This window comes from Talpa occidentalis, unplaced genomic scaffold (assembly GCF_014898055.3).
Source record: "Talpa occidentalis isolate TD23 unplaced genomic scaffold, MPIMG_talOcc4v2.1 talOcc4.13, whole genome shotgun sequence".
Lineage (NCBI taxonomy): Eukaryota > Metazoa > Chordata > Mammalia > Eulipotyphla > Talpidae > Talpa > Talpa occidentalis.
Window position 1 is genome coordinate 22,149,702 of NW_023601322.1, and position 18,934 is coordinate 22,168,635.

General features: G+C 43.2%; 1 protein-coding gene across 3 annotated transcripts in view; it reads right to left on the bottom strand.

Annotated features, from left to right (window-relative positions):
• The window catches only part of SETBP1 (SET binding protein 1), a 349,520-nt gene that overhangs the window by 221,405 nt on the left and 109,181 nt on the right, over positions 1-18,934 (bottom strand). The window lies entirely within an intron of this gene.

Consider the following 18,934-nt stretch of genomic DNA (forward strand, 5'->3'; position numbering starts at 1 on the left):
AACATTTCCTTTAAGGCAGAGGGGGGGACATCCCTTCCCTTTCCAGGCAGCAGCCATAAGTTTTCTCATCCTCTGACATTCTAAGAGATGTGCCATCACCAGGGGTACCTTCCAGTAGTAATGTCTCCACTTCAAAGACAATTGGAAAGGATACAGCCACAGAATGAACCGTTCAGCTTAAGTTTTAACTGACTGCTGAAATCAGTGGAGAAGGTCGCTGAGGGAAACAGTTCAGTGCCTTCCACCCCTTTCACAGCCTGTCTCCTCTCTGTTCTATGGATAACAGAGGCTCAAAATGAGCATGTCATTGACATGGGCCCAAAGAGAGCTTTTACAGCCACCCACTGTTAGTGCCATGGAAGTGACAACTGTGGCACCCTTGGCTTATGGGTCTTTCACATTAAATAAAACCATCCTAGAACAAAGAGAGAGACTGACCCTGCTATAGTATAACATTTCCTGCCCTCAAAGGCTCTCTGCCGATCAGAAATACTTAGGAAGGCTGCCCCGAGACCTGTCAATGTCCAGTGTACCTGTTGGTCTCATCTAAACTTATTATCTAGAAACCTAATTTTCAAGGTGTTGGAAGAAGGCGATTCGATGTGCAACTTGAGAATAGGCATCAATGTCACCACAAAGGTGCTCAGCCAGGATGCCCATTGACTCCTCTGGAGAACACACAGTGGATGGCACATCCTACCGACCTGATGTGCTAAAATACTGCAGACACAGTGATGGGGAAGATAAAAAGGTGTGCTCATTTTAAAAGATAATTCATCCCATAATGGCTTGATTTCTTCTTGCTCAATTGTTTTCTAGAGGAGTCACAAGCCCCAAAAGTCCATCAAAATTCTAGCCACATCAGAGAAATCTGGAGATCAGGAGTATCAATGAAAAGTGACTGAACTTGAAAAAGATAAATCTATTCATGCATTTTTAAGAATGAGACACTATTGCTGTGGCACAAGCCGCAGCCTCTTTGGGTGTGTATTCACATGCATGTGCATGTATGCCTATTTGTGTGCACACCACAGGGAAGGCAGAGATACAGGATAAAAGCCATGAGTGACATCTGCAGAGGTTTACACCTAGGTCTCCCACCATGAGTCCCACAACATGGTACCTTCCACCCTGTGCCCCCTGCTGACTCTGCAAATCCTGGCTGTGTTGATCAGCAGCTGCTCAGGCTGCCTGGTCAGATAGTCCTTCATGGGTGGCCCTCCCAGAACTCATTTCTATGGAGCACAAGATCAAGCTGCTATTCTTTGGTAAACCAGCCAGCTGTCCTGCTCAGAAAAGTTGTCACACCAAACTTAAGGAGCATGAAAAATACAATGGTTTTCCTGACTGTGCCACTTGCACCAGCCACCCAAGGATGCCCATCCCTGTGGGGGACCCACACTGGCAGGCCACAACTGAACTGAGGCAGGTTTGTACACCATGCGGGAGCATGAGCTGCTGCGCTGCTTTAATCCTCCCCAGCGTGGCGGGACAAAAGAGAGAGACTGATATTCAGTATCAAAGCAAAGAATGAGCTGCGATTTTAAATAAAATTGTTTTTGCCCCTTTTTCTAGGATCGCTGTTACCTTCCATACTCATAGTGAAAATGTATTCCAAAAACACAAGGTATACACCATAGCCATGCAGGTAGAGGATAGTCACAGTTCCTTGACTGCACTATAGAAAGAGGGAAAACAAAGCTCAGTTTAATAGGAAACCCAGGACCAATTATTTTAGCTAGCACAATTAATTCACCATTTTCACTTGTGTCTCCCTTCATTTGCAAAGCATGCGGGGCCGTGCGGCAGGGGTAGGCATGAAGTAGTGCACTGCATGAGCACACATACATATGTGAGCAGCACGTATGCATTCATTTAAACTTCTCAGCCTGGATAGGTCCTCAGAGAGAGAGGGAATTAGAGGAGGTCAGGGTTGCAACCTAGAAAATTTCTAGACTAGTTGTTTCTCTTCATCAGTAAATCAAATGAATATGTTGCTTTCAAAGAATGTCAAATTTAAAGTCTGATGACAAGTTATCTGCAAAAGACCACAGAATAAGCAATATAATTATTTTAAAGAAATAAATCTATGTCCAGGTCCTGGCTCTGAGATGAAGCAGGAGCTCTTGGGGAATTCCTTCTAGGGGTCTCAGCTTACTCATGAGAAAGATGGACTTTATCTGGGTACCAAATCCCTTTCAGAATCTTTTAAAATTGCAATGGCTTTACTTACAAAAATGCACATATTCATACTTGGCTGAAGTACTGACATTTGGAGGAGTTTATTACCTGAAGCCTCTGCCCGAATTAGATGATGTCCAGGGTCCTTTCAGGCTTTCATACTCTTTTTATTTCTGAGTGATTAAACTAGTGTCTGCTAGTTCCCGTCTCAACTTAATGATTGACATGCAAAGACATGTCAAGCTCTAAAGCCCCAGAGTTCTACAGAACTGCTTCCCAAACCCCAATTGGACACGGCATGCTCGGAAGCAAAAGATATTACAATTAATGCTTCCAATCCCTGAATCAAAACAAACATCATTCACCCAGCTGTGACTGTGATCATCTAGAAAGCCTTAGGATTTGACATGTCCTGTGTCACTTAGTGTTGGGAATGGGGCTCTCCTGTCTGAAATGTTGTTTGAATCTTGATTCTATTGGTGAATTGCCACCAGGGAACCATGAAGATGGGCACATTTATTTCAGCCTCATATTATATGGTTATTCTCTTTGCATCTTTACAAAGGGTTCTAGTACACTTCCTGTTTCTTTCCTTTAAATTTACATAATTTTAGGATTTAGGAGGCAGTTTGTGCAAATTCTGGCTCAGCATCTCCATTTCAGATGGATGCTCAGCAAGTCTACTTGCTGGATAGAACTGGTACTCAGGCTTACTTCTATTGGCTCTCAAATATCTATCCCATCCACCTACCTCTGGTCCTTTGCTACTAATTTCAGAGGCTTCACATGGAAAATAAAGCAGTTGCAGGAAAGAAAGGAAAGCTGGGGATATTTTGTGAAACAAAGAAATGGGTAAGAGCTCTCCCACTGCTTTCATTTCCAACAAATGCAGTGATAGAATCCATTAAATCCATGGGGACCTATACAAATGTGGAGAAAATAACCCTTGCGGGGAGGTTCTGAGGGCAATTTCCCTTTTGCAGGGCAGATGGGAGCCTGCAAGGCTGTGTCAAATCCAACATTGGATATTCTAATAAGGTGTAGGGACTCTTGCTTTCTGCATTCGATTCCTTCCTGGGAAGGGTTATTTTGACTGTTTCTATTTCCTAACCTGTTTATTACCCACTGACCCACAGGCTCCAGAGCTTCTCAGTCCATTTTGAACTGATCTCGCAGGAATCATGCCTCCTAACACTGAGGTCTGACTTGTCTCTCTGCCAACTCTCAGCTCTCCTCCCACTTTGGGGCACCTGAATGCTGAGCTGTGGCCAATGAGCTCTTATTTAAAGAACAATGGTGTTTGTAACTTGAGACTTCATGTAGGACCAACTGTTTCATGGAGTCTCTTCCCAAGCTCCAGCAAAATGCAGAAGTCCAGGGAAAACTCCAAGCCAGTTTTTATGGGCCGGTTCCCTTATTATGCACAGTTCCAAAGAGTCTTTCAGGATGGCAGATGAATTTTTATTTTAAAGCCTAAGAGACGGCATCAAACACACACAATACTGTTTCTGAGACACACAAGTCCAGACTGGGTGGGTGAGGCTAATGCGTATTTATGGAATTAATTATTTGAACTTTCCATTTTCCCCAAAGCTGCCTTTGTATGAGAATGAAGAGAAATCTCCTGTTTCTAGGGTTATCTAATCGCAGCTTAAAGTCATATTACCTAGATTCACATAAGTGTTTCTTAATATTCCTTTAAAAAAATCTGGTCCCCCAAACTCCTGTTCGATCCTCCCTAAAGCCCCCATCTGAATTGTCCAGCACTTCTCTAGAAAGGTACAATATTCTCACTGGGACAAGTGGGAATATTTATGCCAAAAATTACTTTTCAGATTTCTGCTGCCACAATTAAAATGCAGAAGCACCCAGCACCATTGGATGTTGGATGTTACAGAGCCCTGCAGGGCATCTAATTCTATTTTGCCTAGGATTTGCATCTTCTTACTATTTAGGATGGGAAAATAAAATATTTGTATCAGCTCACTAAAAAAAAAAAAAAACAAAAAAAACACATGGTTGATGGCAATTTTTTTGTTTTGAAAATGTTTTTCTTTGCTCAGTTTCTGAAAACTCTGTCTCTACCTTACTACCTACAGCTCAGGGGTCAGCAAAATCATGTTAAGATTGGCTTGGGTCAAATGTAATTAGAAAGGGAAATAAGCTCTGGAAGGGAATTAAGGTTTTCCAAATGGACTTGCTGCTGTTTTTCACACAGCTCACCGTGTGTTCTGGGAAAGCCGATCTCCCTCTGCCCCCGGAAGGACCTTTCCTGTTAATACATGTGCTTATGTTCTTCTTAGAATTACCTTCAGTTTCTCTTCCTATGTCCCAAGCAGCATATCCTACCAGCTCACTTCAAGTCTCCCCTTTGAAGGCTCCTGAGCTACCCTGGTTGACCCTGACCTTTCCTGACTCTGAAATCATTGCTTCAAATAAAACTTCATTGGCAAGGGGTAACTTTCAGGGGAACCAGGGAAGACTTGAGAAGGAAACACACGTGGACACCCTCTGCATTTGGATGCTCACAGGCTAGTGGGGAGAAAAATGTAGAAGCAAATAATTATAATAATTATATATAATACTTGTAACAAGTATGAAGGTGGGTGTGTCAGCCAGGGTCGCAACAGGAAACAGATGGCATGCCCAAATCAGGATCACTGCGGGGAATTAATTTATAATGATTTGGATGGATGTAAGGAAAGCACAGGCATGATTAATGGAGAGAAGAAACTGTCCCTGGAACCACAAGAGTTGTCAGAGGTTGATGGGTTTTCAGGGTCTTCTACCACCAACCTCGTCTCCATTCTGTCACTGGAAGCATCTTTTGAAGGGGTAGGTCTGTGGAGCCACTTTCTTATTTCTAAGCTCTGATGTCTTGTTTGCACTGAGGGAAAAGTTCAAGCTGCTTGGCTTGCTCTTCCAAGACTTTGAGCATCAAGACTTGGCCACATTATTCAGCTTGTCCCTTCTTCACTCCATAAACTGCCATTCCTATGTTGCCAAGCCCTTGTGACTTCTCCAGGCTGCCATGTCCTAACTGGAACTAGGCAAGGCCTACTTGTCTTGTAAGATACAACCCAAATGTCTCTTCCCTTTAGTTACTGCCTAACCCTCCTGAGTGAAGTTATTTATTTCTTTTAGCCTCCAAGTTGTGTATCTCCTGTAGCTATAGTGGGTGCTGAAAAGGAGAATGCCGATGAGGATCTGAGTTTAAGCAGAGACAGAGGGCCAGGAGCCAGCTAGACATGCATTCTGTGTCTTAATCTTGGACTCCTTCCACATTACCATGTGGTCACATCCCAAAGGGCCCATTTCTCCTTTTTGTAATCAGAAGGTCAAATAATTCAAGGAAGACACAGAAATAACACTTATTATTGCCAAAATTGGTGAAATCCATACACAAAAAGAAATATAGAAAACAATTTCATATTTTGAAGATAAAGAAATAATAATATCAATGATAGTTGTCTAGAGTCTTTTTCTGTGGTGTTACCCAACCTCCTGACCTTTAGGGTCCTATGAGCCCCAAGAGTGCTGGGTTCCAGCAAGAGGACTGTGTAGAACACCCTAAATTGATGATATCAATCTTTTGGAAGCGAGTGATTCCACTAGTTCCCCAGCATCAGAAATAATTGAAAAATTAAGCAAGGAGGCATAGAGGGCCTTCAGCAAATAAATTTACAATGATAAAATGTTGACAGGCCCAGGGGATTCTATGATACTACCATTTGGGGGCTTTTTTGGCTCTCAAAGTTAAAATAAAACTGCCAAGTACTCTTGGCTTGAAATATCTTAAAGCATACACACACACAGACACACACACACACAACCAAATATGAATGGGAAATGTCTCTATGATGGTGCATGGATAATTTAAGATATGATGGAACAGACTCCATGATTCTAAATGGAGTAAAACAAATTTAAAATGCTTCTTGGTAGAGTAGCTACAACATCTTAACAGGAAAACAATAAAAAATAAACTCTTACAATGAAACAATAAAATCAGTGGACATAAACTTTAGATCTACAATGTGGAGCTACAATGTAAATATACATCAAGAAAGAAACTATGTTGAAGCTATAAAATGTGGTTTTAAAGTACACTGATCCCTGTGCCCTGAGCTTTGATCAGTCTCAGCTCATATGAGATTGCCCTGATTGTACTATGTAGAATGGTTGTCACAGAAAAAAATATATATATAAGATTTGATCTTTACCTTACAGAGTTCACTGTATAGTTAGGGGATGAAAAGAATACACTCAAACTAGTTTTGTGCCTAGTTCTGGACTGGTTGCCTAGGGCTCATTGAGAGTGATAATGGAGTCTCCAGATGGAAGCTGTCAGCTTGAGTTGGGGAAAAGCTACAGGTTGTAATTAGACATAAGAAAGATGGGAAGACCCAGCAAAGATGGCAAGGATGAAGGAAACTGAGTCTTCTCAACACAAGGGCATGACATTAGAGCACCATGACTGAAAAGAGAAGCCTCCAGTCATAAGCACACATATATAGTGGGAAAACACAGCTTGGTAGGAAGATGTGGACTTATTTACAGCATGTTCAGCGTTTAGGCATCACCAGTAGTCACACTGGTGGGAAAACCCAAACAAACTGGGAAATGAATACCTTTAGATAGATATATAGAGGTCTTTGGGATCAGAAAGACACAAAAGGCAGAGGAGGCTGCATAGAAGACCCAGCCGTGATGCATTAACAAAGGAGAGACTTTTGTGATTGTTCCTGTCAGAGTGTGCCAGAGGCTGAAGACAGACTCACAGGCTTTAAGAATAAACAAAACTGCTTGAAAGGTATCCATAAGGGAAAACAATTTTTAATAAGTAATGAAGTTCTCTTGCTTTTCTCAAAGGTAGATCAGTTTTCCTTCCACATTTTTATTTTTCTTCTCAGCTCCTTAATGTGGCATTCCCCTCATTTAACATTCTGCACGCATTATTTGTGTGGACAGACACGACACTCTAGAATAACAGAAACACCAAGAAGTGTGTAACGGGGGTGGGCGGGAAAGAAAGATTTGAGGCATGCCTTCTAGGGTCTCTCCTGCCAAGCATGGGGGACACACCAGCCTTTGGCCCTGGCAACAAGAGCAGACACATACAGATTAGTGTAGAGCCGCAAGGCTGGACAAGTTGGTTTTCTCCCCATCCCACTGCTGCCTTATCTGTTAACATCCCATGAGTGTAGTCAGTCTTCAAGTAACTCATTTGTTGTATGAACAAACTGAGCCAGCCAACATCTTTCTGGAATCCTAAGCCCAAGATGTACTAATCCTGAAATCTTGGAGCTAGTTTCAGGGCCTCACTGTGGCTATGGGAAAATGACGAAAAAGACAGCTCACACCTTCAAGGAATAGGCGCTCTAGCTCAGAAGAAAAGTCAGTGCCAGAATTAGAAAAGTAAAGTTCAACAGATCACATAAATGTGTACTCGGTGGTAAGGACAACAAAAGATCATAAAAGTCAAAAACACGAGATGCCCAGAGGCATCACAACCTACTGATTTCATGCTAACTTCTGGAGAAGTCCACAGTAGCCCTGTGAAGGGGCAAAGCTTGAGCATGAAATCGGCAGGTTGTGAGATGGTGAAGGGAGAGGGCATGTGCACACAGTACACACCTCTGTTTCTGCATGTGTTCACACAGTCTCACAGCCTTCCAGTCAGGCTGGGCTGCTGTTAGACACACAGAGCAAAACAGCCCACCAGGTTCACAACTGAGAGGCTGCGCCAGATCCTCCAGCTGAGTTTCCAAGGTGAACTTTTAGTATGCTGGAAACACTTTATTATTTCATTACTTGAAGTCTTGAGAGATTTTCATCTTCAAAGTCTACCCACACATTAGAATCCCTAAAGAAAAGAAATCTCCTTTCTCAGTTGTCCTGTAACTTTAGTTTTGTGGACAGAGTGTGGGGACCACACCAAGGTCCTGGGAGACCACGGGACTCCTCCAGGGAAGGCCGGGATTCCAAGCAGCCTGGTGACCAAGACCTTCAAAGGATTTCCTGTCATTAATTATGTCTTCCCAGGAAAAGTAAATCACACAAACTGTTAAGTTGACAAAGCCTGGGGAAGTCCAGGCTTTTGCACTGGCTACAGATACCCCATAATAGGAGTCCAATCAGTGAGGGTGTTGGAGCTACCCCTCACTCTGTCAAGGTCATCGCCCCACCTTTAGCTCAGTTCTATCAAGAAGTGGGTTGTATTTAATGGTCTCCAAGGTCCCATCTAATGTAGTACTCAGGTTCTGTGTTGGTATATTGGGGCAAACCGAATCATAATGACTTCTTGACTTATGACTTCTTGTTTTTCTCACATCAAATAGAACTATAGGTTCTCCCACAGAGCATGAGACTTACGAAAATACTTTGTGATTCATCAGCAAAAACATTAACTTTTTAAGATACTCATGGAAGGGGAAGGTGGGGGAGGGAGTCCCTTACACAAAAAACGGTCCTTATAAAATAAGCTAGACACAGGATGGTTTTTACACAGCCTCTTACCCCAATATATACGTGTGTCTATATAATGTATATGTATGCACACATAGATGTAGATACACACATATGTATGTATAGATGTGTGTATACATGTATATATATTCATGTATACACGTATATATATATGCATGTATACATATATATACATGTATACATGTATATATATGTATACGTATATATATGTGTGTATACATGTATATATATTCCACCAGAATGTTTTTTCACAGACTCTACAGTTCAATTTGCAAAAAGTCATTCTAGACGTCTCTTCAGGAAAGTATCTGCTACTTGAAATGTGGCACACCTGATCTGAAACAGAGTGTAATAATGTCCCATGATAAGGAATCCAGAAAATTTGGGTTGCTATCCTCTGCACCAATCCAGCCAGTTTTTTTCTCTCCTTTCTTCCCCACAGCACATTGTCTCCTAGACACGTAAGCACATATGCACTCAGCCCTCACTTGAAGACATATGGGACTCACCCATTCATTTCTATTCCAGCTCAGTCCATTTTCTTTGTGTCAACTTCCCAGATTTCTTTAAAATAGTGCCTTTCTAGGTAAGCAGTTTGCCAAGAGGTATGAATGGCTGGAAACAATCCGCTTATCCCAGTTTCTATCTCTATTCTTTTCCTGAGTAACTGATTAGCTAAAAGAATGGCACATGGAAAAGGAAAGGGAGAAAAAAATTTCTCCAATAATATGATACCCTTTCCCACATACTTCTCTGTCATTTTCCAACAAGCCATGAGATCACATCACTATTTAACAAAAACTGTCTAAATCTGTGAAGAGTTCCTCCTACTAAAAGCAATAAATCATACCTGGGACATAATGAGGTTTCCTTTAATGAATACACTACATTTAGAAGTGGAGAAGGGGCCTCTCCAGTGGCACAGCGGGTTGAGCACAGCGCTGTGAAGCTGTCTGCAGCCTCTGCAGCGTGGGTTCGATTCCCGGCCAGCCAGGGAGAAACCCACATGGCACGGCAGACCTCTCCTATCTCGCCCGCCACTCCCCTCAACAGTGTCTTCAGTCCATCTGCCTGTTCTGTTCCCCGCTCTGTCTCTAGTGAATCCTCTCACCCTCCCACACCTCTGGCCTGTGCCCCAGTTCTTGTATAAATGAATAAAAAATCTTAAAAAAAAAAATAGAAGTGGGGCCTCGCCGGTGGCGCAGCGGTTGAGCGCTGGGTTGCGAAGCTGCCCGCAGCCTCTGCGGCGCCAGTTTGATCCCCGGCTGCTCTCCGGCCACCGGAGGAGGGTCCCACATGGCGCGCAGACCTCTCCTGCCGCCCGCTGCTCCCCTCAGCAGTGTACTTCGGTCCCTCTGCCTGCTGTGCTCCCCGCTCTGGCTCTGGTGAATTCTCTCACCCTCCCGCGCTTCTGACTGTACCCAGTGCTTGTATAAATAAATAAATAAATCTTTAAAAAAAAAAAATAGAAGTGGGTAAAATAAAGGAGTTACAGAGAAAATAAAGGTAAAGAAGGAAAAAATAATTCAAAAGGAGGTGAGAAGAGAGAAAGAAGCAGAAGGAGAATTTAAGAATGTTAGTAACAAGGTGCCCAACTCCTGTTTTCTCATTAAGGAGAGTGAGACCCACAGCATGGGCAGAGGAGGAAAAGAGGAAAGAAGGGATGAAAGAGCTATCAAGAAGGGAAGACAGAGAAGGCGCAAAGCGGGTGTGCATCAGGACGTGACCCCTGAAGAGACAGTGTGAAGCCCTGGCTCGAAGGAGCACGTTCTGCCTGGCTCCTGGGGTCAGTCCTGGGCACATGAGGGCACCAGTTGCACTTAGCGCCCATGAAACTCAAGTGCACAGCGTTCCATTAGGGCAGCTGCTTCACGGTCCTGCAGAGACACTGACCTTCGACCCTGGAAGAGCCAGTCAAGGGCCCGGGTCTCCACTGCAGTCACATAAGAGCAGTGTTTTAAACACAACTGATAGGAAATTGCTTGGTGGCCTGCTGTGTAACAGCCTTTTCAGAAGACCAAAGTCATTACTTCCGGTTCCTCACGACACCCTCACCCTGACCCCCGCAAGTAAATATTGACTCTTCACCTTTTACGGTGTATTCTTTCCCAAGAACTCCCCTGATCTTCTTCATTTAACTCCTCATATGACTCTGAGTTTTGGAAAAATACGCTCTGGCACCCCAGAACCAGCTGACCCATAGAAAGACCTACATGTTTCCTCTGATGCCAGGGGACTATAGCTGACTTACTGAAAAAAATAAAGTTCATCGACTGGAGGATTGGTAGGATACCACACTGTATACCCTCTGGGCAAGAAATGAAAACCCTCCCACAACCCAAGAGGAGTGCTAGTCTGGGGGAGGTTTAGAAAGTCAGTGGTGCTTAACCTGAGCACTCAGCAATTATGAGTCATTGTCCTGGGTAAGGCATCCTGGTGAGGTTCTGTGGAACAAAACCATACTCAGGTACTCTCTTCCCTCCCAAGGGGACCCAGTTATGATCAGGCATCATACAAAGTGACATAGGGACCAGATGAATGGGCTCAAGATGAACGTGAAAGGTAGAGGCCCGTTGGAATCTGGGACACCAAGGGAGATTTTCCAGAGGGGAGAAGATTTTTCTTTTTTCTTGAAAAAATGAATAGGGTGTTGATAAGCAAAGAGGAGGAAGGAGAATCTTCCAGTAGAGAAAGATAAAATAAGCAAAGATGCCCCTTAGTCCTTGGTTGTGCATCAACAGACACTTTCGCATCAGGACAATTCCCAATTCTGTGCCTTGACAAATATCAATAGATTCTCCATAATTAATTCCTGGAACAAGAGTCATCTCACTTAGGTTTTTGCCAAGAAGCAACCTCCTTATCTACAAACCAGAAACCAAATGTTCCTCTCCCATGAAGCAAGACCAGGAAAGGTAAATAGACACTAACACAGACAAGCCTGGTCCTTGGGAGAACGGTGTTCTCTGTGGCAAAAGGAGAAAATACAGAGCCAGTGACATTGATGGGGGAAATGATGAAGCACCTGTCACTTCCAATGGTCTGAACTTGGAAAGAAGAATGCCTGGGAGGTGATGCACACCAATCACCCCACCAGGTAAAGGAGGTGAAGGGCCAAGTGGATTAAGGAGCTGATTTTAGGCAGAGTTCAACTCAACTACCAGCTGCCCAGTTTCTTTAACCAATTGGACTCAAGGACCAAGAGAAGAACATTCTCTTAGAATATGAAATGAATCCGTTGGTCAGAGGGCTCCCCATAAAAACATCATGACTTTATATGTCTGCCTGGAAACCTCACAATGGAACAACCACACTGTGGGAACTGCTCCTTTTGGATGTTTTGTTAACCGAATGAAAGACTAAAGAATTATTTTAAGGGGTCTCCCTGGTGGCGCAAGGGGTTAAGCACTGCCCTATGAAGCAATCCACAGCCTCTGCAGCACAAGTTCGATCCCTGGCCAGCCAGGGAGCAACCCACTTGGGGAAGCAGACCTCCCGACTTGCCCGCTGCTCCCCTCAGCAGTGTATTTCAGTCAGTCTGCCTGTTCTGGTCCCCTCTCTGTCTCTGGTGAATCCTCTCACCCCCCACAACTCTGGCCTGTACCCCAGTTCTTGTATGTATAAATAAATAAATTTTTAAAAAAAGGATTATTTTTTAAAAGTATGCATTAAGTCACCCGTCTTCCCCACACCTCATTAGATGGCAAGCTCAATTAAAAAAAAAAAAAAAAGCTAATGTTTGCTTTGAAAGAAAAACTAGAACACCTCCAAGTCTTCAGGATCCTTTGAATGTGGATGGTCCCACTGTTGAGAAACACGGGCATGCACACACACGCATATGCACACACACTCGTACACACATCTCAACTTGAGACAAAATCAAGACTTGAGCTGAGCATGGCAGGCAGTGACAAGCCTCTGGTCATACTTCAACTGGACGAATCCCCAGATGCAGTCATGTAACTGTCAAAAAGTCCTTTCCTTCTGCCTCCAAAATAGCTCCCAAACTCATTGGATACTTTCATTCCCCACTGGAACTACCACAATAGCCTCATAATTTATTTCTGGCTCCTTTCCATTCCTTCTCCATATTGCTTCCAGAAGGATCACTTTACAAGCAAATCTAATCTTGTCAAGTCCCTACTTAGCCCCTTAATGGCATCTACTGCTTTATGCTGGAGATCCCAGGAAACTTTTTACTGCTCAGTGGGACTGGTGCAGGTGCCACTCCCTCTCCTATCTCTTCTCCTCCCGCTGTTCCGCATCATTTCACCTGCATTTCATACCTGCACTACCCTGACCTTCCGGTTCCTAAGCACTGCCCAAGCCATGCCTGCTCCTCTCTGGACCTTGGTACTGAACTTTCTCTTGACTTCCCAGACCTTCAATGCAACTTTGCTTGACAATCCTTTATCATGTTTGAGAAGGTCTATTTACAGTCTGAGTGTTAGAGTTATGCCTATCGACACCAGGGCAGTTGTGGAGATCATGTCAGGAAACTGGCCTGCAAATCCTAAAAGAATTGTAAACGGGATTTCAGAGTAAATCAGTGTTTTTCCATTGCTACCTTTAAAGAACTCTCAGCCCTTAAAACAAAATGTCAATAAAGCAGCAGTAGCATCCCTTTCCCCAAATACCACAAGGAAATGCCTTCCAAAGCAGACTGTTTATTAAGTGGGGCTGAGAGAGTGGCAGGCACAGTTTGGTGAATAATTAACCTTAGGATTTCCTGATATCAAATAAAAACCCACTTCCCTTGGGCCGAGGGAACCACTGACAACCTCTGGCCTGGGTCCCAACACCACCCCGGTGCTGAAGCGTGTCCCCTGGACCTGCACATCTGGTTCCGAAGGTGTCAGTGGTCAAAAGGGAGTAAATATTAACTGTGTTGGGGAATGATTAGTGGGGATCTTGCCAGTTTCCAAGGTAGTGACCTGAAAAGAAGCTGGAAGGAAAGGAGATTGGGCTAACTTCCCCACTGTACAGCTACGTGTGCCTCGTGAGAGTCTCTTCCAGCCCCACTATCCCTGCTCTCTATCAGGGATGCTGCTTCCTTTACTCTCTGGCTTCAACCGAGGAGGGGCACAGGCAGGAGATCACAGGAGAGTGAGGAGTATTACTCTTCCAGTTTCCTCCCTGCTGGGTCAGCCCAGGTTGTCTCTGTCCCTCAACCAAGCGCCAAGGCTCCTATCAAGTGTTCCCCCAGTGCGGCTTGCCTGCAGGCGCTCTCCCTAGCTTGCTCCCAATCCCCAACAAACCCACACATTCTGAGAACCAGTTCAAGGCCTAGATGGCCATAGTTCTCCTGGCCTATAGCAATAGGATACTGCAGCTATCTTTTTGGGTCCCCAACTTCAGCTCACATCTGGAGACAGAGACATCATTGCAATAAAGCATACACGTGAGCATTGAGCGGCAAACTGAGATGAGTTCAGGAAGTAAGGGAAGTGCGTTTATAGCTGCCTGTTCTGTGATCTGAGGTGGCTATGTGACCGGGTGATCAGGAAAGGCTTTCCCGAGAACACGTAGTTATGCTGACATCTGAACTAGGCCATCAGAACTAGGACATGAGCCGAGGGTTTGTGCACAGTCATCTGTGCAAAGGCCCCATCATACTGTTTTCCTAAACCTATTGACTCTCACACAAGGGACCTTGGCCCTTCATTTCACATTTGGTTATTCAAGCTTTTATGGGAAACATACTTAATCATTTTAAATGGCTACATCAATATCAGATGTTAATAAAAAGATTAATCATGTTAATAAAAATCCTCAAGTCTCAGTTTTACTTCTCTAAAACAAACAATTCTTGGCAGCCTGGACTATGTGTTCGGTGCCTGGCACAATGGCAACTATACAGCGGAAGTCCATAAACATATTGCAATGGGCTGACTGTTTGTCCCACCCTCCTCAAATATCATCTTTGGAATTTCTGAAATCCCTACCCCTGAATGTGAAGGTGTAAGGAGGTGGGACTTTTGGGAGGTGATTAGGTCCATAAGGTGGGCAGCCCATGAATGGGATTAGGGTTTTCATGAAAGGGACCCCAGAGAGCTCTCTCTCTCTCCATTCAGTGAGGATACAGCAAGAAGAGGTCAGGCTGCAACTCAGAAGAGGGCTGTCCCTAAAATTGACTACAATAGCTCTCTGATCTCAAACTTCCAGCCTCCAGAACTGTGAGCAATAAATTTCTGTTATTTATAAGAGATGCAGTCTTATGGTATTTTGTTATAGCAACATGAACTAAGACACATACTTGACTGATTGATGATTGACTGACCAAAGGATGAGAAAATCCAGCAAAAATCTACTATTATCTTCTGTTGGCTGCAATAAACGCAGGTAAGCTAACTTCTAGCTACCTCCGAGATTGACCTTGAGCACATTGTACTTATCTACAGATAACATTTGTTCAGGTCTCAGGCCCTAGGATAGGAGATAAGAGAGAGTTATTTTGGTCTCCAGAACGCTTCCAGAAGAGCTGGGACACAAGTGGTGACCTCCGTTCCCAGGGCAACATGTTAAATTCAGCCTTGGTATGGGGTTTCATGCTGCCCAGTCTCCACAAACATGCAGCTCATCAAAGAAGGCTAGAGGCTTCCATGTAACTCACAGCACTTTTGTTGTAAGTCCCTGATGCCTGAAAATAATGATACCTTTGCTCCAAAAGGGGATGTGGTATTTTAGAGTAAGACATTTTCTTTCTTCCTTTTCAATTCAGTCTGAGTTTGATTTGTGTTATCTCCCTATACTTCAGAATGATAAAGAGTCCAAGAAGGAACCAGAAAAATAAGCTTTTCCTTTCCTAAAAGGTATTTTATTTTATCAGATAGAAAAGTTGAACAATGGGACAGGGATCCCAATTCAGTCCCATTTCTGTGATTAGCCTCACTGTGGCCTCATAGGGAAATGTTGCTTCTGTGGGGCTCAGCTTTCTCATCTGTAAAATGAACAATTTATATTAAATGACCTATGAGATACTCAGATGATTTTGAAGGTCATTCTTTTGTTTTTTAATTTCAGCAAATATGTCATAAAAGTCCATGTTTCATGCATTGTGTTATTTCTTGGGATACAATAAGCCATTTATGCCTCTTGAGGGTTTTTATCTTTGCAGTTAATGGCCAACCTAAGAGGGTCCATGAATCTGTTGATATTGCACACATTTAGTGTTTATGTGTACTTTTTCCTGGAAAAAGAGAGTCCACAGCTTTTAGGTCCATATATGGACTATACATACTTATAGCAGAAAAGCATCGGTGTGAATGTTCAAAAGTCAGGGCATATTTTCACCAGGGATCAATCCCAAGGACAGACACACCCATGCAATGTGCTATGGGCTCAGAGGAAGAAAAACCCCCGGGGACCTCAAAGGTAGGAAGATTTCTGGAACAAGATGGTTCCTGATCTGGGATAGAATCAAGGGAGGGAAAATGCTAAAGGGAAGGAGAGTTCGGGCTCCCCATGCAAAAGTTAAGTTGTGAACAAAATATGCTGTTTTCATTTAAAAACAAAACCAAAAAAACCCCTGGCTTCTGTGCTAATTTAGTTCTCCCCCCGTGCACTTGATGGTCATATAATCTCTTTTCTTCCCACTTGCCTTCCATTATCACCGCCTCCAGATTACTGTGTTCAAACGAAGAACAAGGCTTGATTTTTGCAGCTGGGAGTTGATACCAGAAAGTGCTGATCTTTGTGTGAGGAGTATACAGGGGGATCCCACGTCCGTGTCTGTTACTCAGACTGAATGGAGAGGTCCCACAGCAGGTCACACCATAGGTGAGGACGACACGGCTTTTCCTCGGGGTAATAGGGAATGAGTGTTGACAACTCTGAGATGATGCAAAGTCATATTTTTTCTGAGATTACTGCAAAATGAATCTCATTCTTTGATTTTTAGGTAAATATGAAACATATAATGACAGAATAGAAGTTATACCAGATAGAGTTATGCATGCACATGAGAAAACATAAACAGGGCTGTGTATAAACTGAGGCTTAGTTATAACATATAGTAAATGCTATTATTCAAAAGTTTAAACATATGTGAGACAACTCATAGCAAATATGCTGACATATGGCATTGAAACCAATATGTCAACACTTAGAAGTAGGAAAACATCTATAAAAATAAAGTCAACCACATTTCTCTCTTTACATTTAGGCCACAAATAAGACCACTGCTGAGCATCTCTGGTTAAGCATTAATTCACACGAGGATCAGCCTGTGACCTGTTCCTTCAGGTGCAGTGCCCTGGCTAATTAATACATCTCTGGCAGATCAAGTTCAGGGAAGAATATTGAGCAAGTGCATTCCTCAGGCCTCATTTACCCCCTTTCAGGTGGGAGGAGGTCCAGAAGAAAATGACAGGAGAAGAGAAAGAGGGAGATGTGAAAGAAATTATTTTGTCACTGTAAAGCATCCAACATTTATAAAAGTGATGTGTGTGTGTGTGTGTGTGTGTGCGTGTTAGCCAAATCCTAAAATTGTGCACTTGAGGAAAAGTCGAAAAAGTAAGAACTGTTTAGACAAGTGCAGAGTACATTTCTACAAGGCTACCATAACACCATTCTGCCTATGAATATAGGGCTGTTGGCTGACTGGGCACAGGCAGTGCTGTCTTGCCTGTCACCTCCACTTGTGGTCCTTTTATTCATCATCTGCAAGAGGGGAGGACTGTACGAGATAGCAGATTCATAATTCCTGCTGAAATCAGAATCACATGAAGAGCTTTCAAAATATAAAGACCCTGGAAGCCCACCCCAGATAAGAATCCATCCATTGGGTAGACAAGCACTGTTCTTCATCAGCCACAGGTCTCTTCCAGGGTGACCTTCACACACCCTTCCAGCTCTCAAACCTCACGTAACTCAGTCAACACAATACACTTCCCATCTCCTCTGGCCCTGGAAGGAATCACAGTCCTGTGGGAAACTCAATACATCAAATATTGATGTTCATTTAACAAATACTCAACAAGGGAATTTACCGAAGCCAACAGGAAAATCTGTGGAAGGATCCTGTTCTAGATGGACAGCTCTGGTCTTAGTTCAGGACCTGTTCATATTTTTAAAGAATTTGTAATGTTGCTTCTCATCCATACCAGTTAAGAAGCACAGGCTGGAAGACTGTTTTGGCGAAAGAACTGGATGTGCTTATCATTAATGGCAAAAAACACCCTGACAGTGAGAGAAAAAAACTAAAATGTATAAAAACACAAGACAGAAACCAGTGAAAACTAAAATGTATAAAAACACAAGACAGAAACCAGTGAAAAAAACAGTCTGGGGGCATGTGTTATGGGGCCGAAGTGCTGTATTTACCTTAGAAGCCCCCAATGATCTATCTATGTTACCCGTAATTAGGGAGAGAGTTTATGTTGACAGATTCCTACTTAATGAAATAAGGGCATGTATAGATGTGTGTGCTTGTGTGTATCTGTATATATAGTCAGTGATTTTCTAAGCAATGATTTCAGTTTTTTAAAATGTGGGGATCAGCATAAAATACCACTGCATTATTCTCAGGCTTTGAAAAATAGACCATATATCTATAGCCTTTTCACCACAAAATCACTCTGTATGTTTTCATTAGATCAAGTTACCCCTGTATGTAACCAGGAAACAACTGCAAAACCCCCAGAATCTGCAAGTGGGGAGACACAGATATAGGTAGGAAAAAACAATGTCCCAGGCACTCTTAGTCGGTAAGCCAGTGAATTATGGGGATTCAGCTCAGACCTTGAGGAAGAAGACTGGTTTCAAGACCACTGACTAGCGATGCATGAAAAATGGAAGTGATATGGTGGGGATCCAAAAGGAACCTGGGGCTGGCCAACTAAGAGACCATACATGTTCTGTAGTGATAATGACAATCTTGGGGCACTTGAATAAGTCCTGATATTCCAAAAGGGGGAGGAAATGAGTGGGAAGCCAGTGAAACTGTTATACGATTGGCTAATACATCAGCTGAATGTCATGGTCCGCAGGAGAGAGATTTCCAATAGCATTTCCCAAAAAGACACCAGTATTTTGTGTTCCAGCTCTCTAGCACCTGTGAGTAAGGGCAGCCCTATAGAGATCAGTTTCACTGCATCATCAAAATCATATTTCTCCTAAATCCTGAGGGTAAGGTGTCTGCCAAATCTGGGAAAATCATAATTTTTCCATTATATCTGAGCCCTGCCTGTCCTGTCGAAAGACTGTGTGTCCACTGAGGAACAATTATAACCCGAGGTAGAACGAAGCATAAATCTTGATCTTA